We start from the raw sequence: 8,707 nt of genomic DNA, 5'->3' as shown, positions 1-8,707 counted from the left end.
CACAGCCCCACATCCCCACACCCCCACAGCCCCACAGCCCCACACCCTCACACCGCCACAGCCCACATCAGTAAGCTCCAAAGATGTGCATGGTCTGGCTACAAGAGGTTAGTACAATGTATTCAACTGAACCCTGATAGGACTGGCCAGTAACACGCTGGTTAGAGCATGGACAGTGTCTATAGGATCTCAGCAGCACAGTTACCCAGAGGTGGATCCTGGGGAATCCTGACTGGTGATGACCAGTTAGTAATGTGACCTCTGTCAGAGGAGTATAAAGTCTATGTTTGCAACAACATCAGAGGGATTGTGCCTTTTCTTGTTCATTTATTTTTATTCAGTCATGGGCAGTGGACTGGCCCAGTATTTATTGCCTGCCCCTAGCTGCCCTTTGAGAAGGTGGGGGTGAGATGCCTTCTTGAACCACTGTAGTCCATGTGCAACCAATAATGACCAACAATGCCCTTAGGGAGGGAATTCTAAGAGCTTGACTTGGAGACACTGAAGGAATGGCAATATATTGGCAAATCAGGATTGTGAGGGGCTTGGAGGGGAACTTGCAGGAGTGGTGTTCCCATGTATCTGCTGTCCTTGTCCTTCTAGATGAAAGTGGTAATAAATTTGGAAGGTGTTATTTAAGGACCTTTGGTGAATTTCTGCAGAACATCTTGTACTTAGTACACATTGCTGCTACTGAGCCTTGGTGGTGGAGAGATTGGATGTTTGTGGATGTGGTGACAATCAAGCAGCTGCTTTGTCCTGGATGGTGTTGAGCTTCTTGAGTGTTGTTGGAGCTGCCCCCATCCAGGCAAGTGGGGAGTATTCCATCACACTCCTGACTTGTGCCTTGTAGATGGTGGGCAGACTTTGGGGAGTCAGGAGGTGAGTTACTCCCCGCAGGATTCATAGCCCCTGACCTGCTCTTGTAGCCGCTGTGGTTAAGTGATAAGTCCAGTTGAGTCAATGGTAGCCACTAATATGTTAATAGTGGGGATTACAGTGATGTTACACCTTTGAATGGGAAGGGCAGTGATTAGATTGTCTCTTACTGCAATTGGTCTGATCCTGGCATTTGTGTGATGAGACTTGTCACTTGTCAGCCTAAGTCTAGATATTGTCCAGATCTTGTTGCATTTGGACATGGGCTGCTTCAATATCTGAGGAGTTGTGAACGGAGCTGAACACTGTGCAATCATCAGCGAATATCCCCACGCCTGACCTTATGATGGAGGGAAGGTCATTGATGAAACAGCTGAAGATGGTTGGGCCTAGGACACTACCCTAAGGAACTCCTGCAAGAATGTCTGTAACTCTCCTGTCACCTCTCCACCATTCCTCCCTCATTCCAGAACAGAACACTTTGCCTCTAATCTTAGTTGATAAATATCCAGAGGGGTCATGAGAAATTTCTTTCAATTTATTCTTTCATGGAATCTGGGTCAGAATTTGCTGCCCCTCCCTAATTGCCCTTGAACTGAATGCCCCCTGAGGCCATTTCAGACGGCAGTTACAGTCTGGGTCACATGTAGGCCAGACCAGGTAAGGATGGCAGATTTCCTTCCTTAAAGACATTAGTGAACCAGATGGGTCTTTACAACAATAGACATTGCTGACACCTCAACAGGATTTGTATTGAGCTTGAAATTCTGCTTCTCTCTCCACATAGACTGCCAAACCTGCTGAGTTTCTCCAGAATTTCTGTTTAAATGTCCATGATGTTTGTTGCTGAAATAACCATTTGCTCCCTCAATATATCAATACAGCTGGAACACATTGGCCTAAGTGACCAGATGACCAGAATCTGAAGCAGGCACTCAGGATAAATATCGGGAACCTGTGGAAGTCCTGCTGGGCTGCTCTCTGCGAGAATTGTCACGGAAATTTCAACTTCCAATTGACAATTCTCCTTCACTTGGAGTCAGTGTTCAGGCAGTTCTGTTGTTCTGAACTGAAGGGCTAGCCTGAAAATGTCAGGTGAATGAAAACATAGTCTAACTTTGATGTAGTTACACAACAAACTCTCAATCACTGCCACTGACCTCTCTTAATTACACCATGATACACCAAACAAAGCCCTTCCCCCTCCCAAACTTGATTACTTCACCCCCCCCGACCAACTCACTCACTCTGTCCACTTAGCTCACTCACCCTCTCTCTCACACACACGCAGACACAGACACACACACACATACACACACACACACACACGCAGGTCAGTAAAACCCTTCAGACAGCAGCTGGTGCTGTCTCTCCCTGTCTCGCTACAACACAGCTCTCAGGTGGACTCTGCTCTGCATTTCTGCATCACTTGAGCTGGCGGGAGGTCAGAGTGGGAGGGGTGACCATCTGATTGCTGTTTGGAAAATTGGCAAAGAATTGTCAAAATAGACTAGATAGGAGAGAAGAAGTCCTGGGAAGAATCTGATTATCGAACCCTGATATTCTCAGTTTTAGCTGCTGTTCCTCATGATTGGATGCTGAAGGTTTGGTAATGACAAGATCTGACTAGAGAGTCAGCAAAGGGCAGATTTAATTGACATCCATTTGCCATACAATAGGTAGGAGTAGCAGGTAACTGTCTGCTATACTGGGCAGATGCCAGCATGCCATCCTTTAGCAGATAACACCATCTCCAAATGGATTCGAGGGCACAGTGCTGCTTAATTAGATCATTAGGGAATGATTTGACGTGTATAGGTCTTGTCTCTCTGTCCCATTCCAGCCTTAATTAGACAGAGACAGGCAAAGGAAGATTCAGCAAGTCATCAGGAAATTCTGAAATGAACCAATCAAACATGACACAGTTTGATCATCTTCTGGCTGCAACATGTATCACAAATGTCTAAAAGTAGATTCTATTGTCATCTTCACAATAAGTACCCAGAACTCCAAGAAATAAATTGGCTCTCCATTAGGTGTAAATGTGCCAACAGTCCCCAGCTCTGAGCCAGGAAGACCATTGTTCAAATCCCTCCTGCTCCAGAGGTGTGTCGTGCCATGTCTGAACAGGTTGATTAGAAATTATCAAAAAACAGAGCCACACAATCCTGTCCTCCGTGTTGGGTGGAAGGAAAGTCCCAGCAATAACTTGGTGGCGGTGTTACCTCATTACGAAAGGAGTTTGTTCAGCTATTGATAGTCTCCTGCCATATTCTGTTACGGGGCCACTCTTTCAGAACAGATTAGCAGCCGATTCTGCACCCACTACAGCCCAGCATCCTCCCTATGTTCAGTAATAATCATAGAATGGAATCCCTGCAGTGTGGAAGCAGGCCATTCAGCCCATTGAGTCCATACCAACCATCTAAATGACACGTCACCTAGACACAACCCATGTCTGTAACCCTGCATTTCCCAGGACTAATCCACCTAACCTGCTCATCTTTGAGAGAAAACCGGAACACTAGGAGAAAACCCACGCAGACACGGGGAGAATGTGCAAACTCCACACAGACAGTCGCCCAAGGCTGGAATCGAACCCGGGTCCCTGGTGCTATGAGGCAGCAGTGCTAACCACTGAGTCACTGTGTCACCAAAGGCTGATTTGAACTTCGTCTGGAAGATTAACTCAGCTGAGTCTCATTATACATCATTCCCATTGATGTCAAGTGCCTAAGGAGCAGGTTATCCAAACTCACTAACTTTACACAGTCATGCAACGTCCACATTACCCCAATACGTGATGTACTGCACCTTGTTCACTCAACTGCACAGACAGTGTTTAAGTGTTGACTGGGCACTAAGCTCATTCACATCGATTTCCACCATCAACATATCTTATTCTATTTCCATAATAATCAAACCTCCTTCTCAAATTCCCTGAGTTCAGTACTGTGCAAATGACCTCCAATGTCTCTAAACCAATTCAGCACTTTGACCTCCTCACCTTCACTGACCACCTGCCTCACTGTGATTTAGCTAATCCATCAGGAGCGTCGGATTAAGACAGAGATTATATAACTCCCCCTCCGTTGGAAGTAACTGCCATACACAGTAAATGATGAACAATCTGTCAACATTCACACATCATCAGTTAATGTCAAGAGTCCTGCTCCAATGATCATTGTTCTTGGGGTTGCTTCCTTGTTTATATTTCTTATCTTGGTTGGAATTAGTAACATTTTTAGTTAATTTCTCAGGAACTAAGTACCCAGATAATTACAAAAGATTAAAATCACAAAGTTCATGGATTAAAATAAAATATTTGGACTTCATAAAAATGAAAGAACATGAACAGCAATAACTACAGTCTATCTGAAGTAGCCAACAATGTTTAAGATAATAACAGTACTTAGATTTAAAATCAAGATTCAGAACCCATTCAACTAACACTCCAAAACCTTTCAGTCAGATACAAATCAAAGCTGAGAAGATGGACTGTTCGTACTGGGCACTGTTTCAGTGAGTTGTACAGATAGACTGAGATCTCTTGGGGATTTTATTTTCTGATGACAAGTCTGTCCCTTCTCTATCATTGGGGAATGTTAGATGAAATTGAAAGGTCATCAGTTTGGCTCTAGTTCAGAGACAAAAGCAGAAATTGCTGGAAAACTCAGCAGGTCAGGCAGCATCTGTGGAGGGAAATCCGACTTAACGTTTCAGCTGGAGTGACTCCTCCTGAGAAGTTCTATTTTTGACTCTGATGTACAGCATTTATTTGGCTTTTATTCTGGGTATTTTAGAGGTGCTAATAACTCAAGGTTTACTTGCTCTCAGGCAACGTAATCAGCACTGACCCTCTGACAGTACGGCACTCCCTCAGTACTGACCCTCTGACAGTGTGGCACTCCCTCAGTACTGACCCTCTGACAGTGCGGCACTCCCTCAGCACTGACCCACTGACAGTGCAGCACAGCCCTCAGCACTGATCCTCTGACAGTGCGGCACTCCATCAGCACTGACCCTCCGACAATGCGGCACTCCATGACCACTGACCCTCCGACAGTGCAGCACTCCCTCAGCACTGAAACTCTGACAGTGCGGCACTCCATCAGCACTGATCCTCCGACAGTGCAGCACTCCCTCAGCCCTGACCCATTGACAATACAGCACTCCCTCAGCACTGACCCTCTGACAGCGCGGCACTCCCTCAGCACTGACCCTCTGACTGTGCGGCACTCCCTCAGTATTACACTGGAGTGTCGGGTTGGATTTTATGACCAAATCCTTGGAATCAGGATTGATTCCATGACTTCCAGAATTAAGAAGAGTGTTCTGCCTTAAGTTGCAGCTTCAAACAAAATTCAATTCAAAGGTTATCTTGCATTTCCTTGTAATTCCCGGATGAGATTGGGACTGGCTGAAAGCTGGTGAATGCTGTGAGGCTGCATGTCTGGATGATGTGAGACTCCTGGCGCAGTGTGGAGATGGGGAGTTGGCGTATGCTCGGGAAACAGAAACAGTTTCTGAAGGTCAGGAGGGAGCTGAATGGCGCCTCCAGCAGAGCAGAGATGGACTCACGCCCACATCACAGACCTTGCTCCCTCGATGCAAAGGCACATGAACTGTGTGCAGATGGAGCCCTCATGCCCTTTAGTCGAATTCTGACTCTGTGCAAATCTCTGATCAACACTGAAGTCTTTCACAGATGCAGGTTTATTCTCTGTCTCTTTATTTTGGACTGCTTTTTAAATCCGAGGTTTAAATGAACACTGATCTTTCTCTAAGTTGTAAGAGCAAAACAAGAGGAACAATTTGGTCCTTTAAATAAAAATAAAGTGAAAAGCAGCAAACTGCAGTCTCGGAAAGTCTGGAATAATATCATAAAATTCTCCAAATCACTCAATAGGGAAATGCTTCAGGAATCCAAACCCGTCAATGTTTCCTTTGTTGGCTGTTTGTATATCTCTGCGTCCATAAACAGATCAGCCCATGATCTCATTGAGTGGTGGAGCTGACTCGATGGGCTGAATGGCCTACTCTAGCTCCTAATTCAAATATTGGTTTCTTCATGTGTACATGTAAGTGTCTGTAAATATTCGTTAACCACCTGTCTGTGTGTCCAAACACATTCATAGAGGTATATGTCTATATACTCTTTATATTTCTGGATAGTGAAGAAAGCATTTGGTATGCTTTCCTTTATTGGTCAGAGCATTGAATAGAGGAGTTGGGAGGTCATGTGGCAGCTGTACAGGACATTGGTTCGGGCACTTTTGGAATACGTCATTCAAATCTGGGCTCCCTGCTTTCGGAAGGATAAGCCTGTAAGTTAGCTCGCTGAGCTGGAAGGTTTGTTTCCAGACGTTTCGTCACCATGACTAGGTAACATCATCAATGAGAGTTTCCGGTGAAGCACTGATTGTACGTCCCACCTCTCAATTTATAGGTCATGGTTTCTTAAGGTGCATGATGCCATCTCTGATTCTTTTCTTAACCAGGACCACAAACACCACCAGCAGACAATACCAACTTCATCAGCAAAGACAATATCTTCAAGCTGGTGGACTCGTGCCTCACCACCCACTTCACATTCAATAACTAAACCTACAAACAAATCAATGGAACACTGATGGGATCACCAATATCAGGACTCATAGCAGAAGCAGTAAGCAGAGACTTAAACAAGCTGCCCTCCCATCTATCTAACCCAAACTTTGGGTCTGCTACATGGATGACATCTTCACCATCACAAAATGGAACAAATTGGAGGAAACATACAACACCATCAACAGTATCCTGACAGGCATAAAATTGACAAAAGAGGAGGAGAATGGCAACGGACTCCCATTCCTAGATGTGACAGATGAACTTAGAGTTAACGGGGAGCTTCAAACCAGCGTCTACAGAGAGACAACAAACACAGACCAAATACTTAACTTCAGAAGCAATTATCCCAATACCCACAAACGGAGCTGCATCAAGACATTATTTCAACAAACTACATCACACTGCAGAACCCAAGAACTGTGAAAAGCAGAAGAAAAATATCGATACAACATTTGCAAGAAAAACAGGTACCCAATAAACACAATCCACTGATTCCTCAGAAACAAAGCCCTGAAGAAGGGCCTGTGCCCGAAACGTCGATTCTCCTGCTCCCTGGATGCTGCCTGACCTGCTGCGCTTTTCCAGCAACACATTTCCTCCTCAGAAACAAACCCAAACAAGTAGACACAACGCTACCAAAACCTAAAGCCACATTACCTTACATCAAAGACATACCAGAAATGACTTCCAGACTACTTAGAGCCCTTGGCATCATGGTAGTCCACAAACCTACCCAACACACTAAAACAGCGACTAATGAATCTAAAGGATCCATTAGATACCACCAGCAAAACTAACCAACCATAAAGATACCATGCATACACTGCAACAAACTAGGAAACTCACCACCAGGATACACAAACATCAACTGGCCACCAAAAGACACAATCCACTCTCACTAGTTTCCATAACATACAGATAAAGAAGGATACCCTTTGATTGGGACAACACACACATCCTAGGACAGGCGAAGCAAAGACATGCACAAGAATTCTTAGAGGCATGGCATTCTAACCAGAACTCTATTAATAAGCACATTGATTTAGATTCTATCTACCTTCCCTTATAAAAAAAGAAAATGATATTATCCACCTTTAGAAACCAAGACCTATAAATAAAGAGGCGGAACATACCATCAGCATTTCACCGCAGGCTCTCACTGATGATGTTACCTAGTCATGGTGACGAAACATCTGAAAACAAACCTTCCAGCTCAGCGAGCTAATTACAGACTTACCATCAAGCTGAGCTACAAATCTTCTCAAAAATTGCTAATAGGAAGGAAGTTGTGAAACTTGAAAGGGTTCAGGAAAGATTTACAAGGATGTTGCTAGGATTGGAGGATTTGAGCTATAGGGAGAGGCTGAACAGGCTGGGGCTGTTTTCCCTGGAGCGTCAGAGGCTGAGGGGTGACCCTTTAAAGGTTTATAAAATCATGAGGGGCATGATAGGGTAAATAGACAAGGTCTTTTCCCTGGGGTGGGGGAGTCCAGAACTAGAGGGCATAGGTTTAAAGTGAGAGGGGAAAGATTTAAAAGGGACCTAAGGGGCAACTTTTTCACACAGAGGGTGGTGCGTGTATGGAATGAGCTGCCAGAGGAAGAGGTGGAGGCTGGTACAATTGCAACATTTAAAAGCCATCTTGATGGGTATATGAATAGGAAGTGTTTAGAAGGATATAGGGCAACTGCTGGCAAATGGGACTAGATTAATTTAGGATATCTGGTCAGCCTGGACAAGTTGAACAGAAGGGTCTGTTTCCATGCTGTACATTTCTTTGACTGTACATTACCACCATTTGTAGGTTAAATTACCACTTTATAACTACAATTCCCAACTGTAAGCATACAGACATACACGGGAACAGGAGAAGGCCATCTGGCCATTTGAGGCTGCTCCAGTATTTAATCAGTCACGGCTGATTGGTTCCCTCCTAAGCCAATAACCTTTCACCTCCCCTTGACGATGTGAAATGTCTCCATTTACACATTAAAAATACTTGAAGATGTTGCGTCCACTGCCTTTTCAGGAAGAAATTTCCAAAGACATTAGAGTCTGGGAGAAAGAATTTCTCCTCATTGAAATAACTCCATTGTAGTGACTATAACCAGGGCAGTCAGGAGAACCTTAATGGAATAAGAGTTCCCTGATTGGGGCTGTTAATCTGGTCCAATCTGAAGCCCTGGCTGTCAGATTTAAACAGGAATGTCAGAGGTTC

The sequence above is a fragment of the Chiloscyllium plagiosum genome, chromosome 19 (genome assembly GCF_004010195.1).
Source record: "Chiloscyllium plagiosum isolate BGI_BamShark_2017 chromosome 19, ASM401019v2, whole genome shotgun sequence".
NCBI lineage: Eukaryota > Metazoa > Chordata > Chondrichthyes > Orectolobiformes > Hemiscylliidae > Chiloscyllium > Chiloscyllium plagiosum.
The sequence above is the reverse complement of the archived record's forward strand: the minus strand, read 5'-3'. Positions refer to the sequence as shown.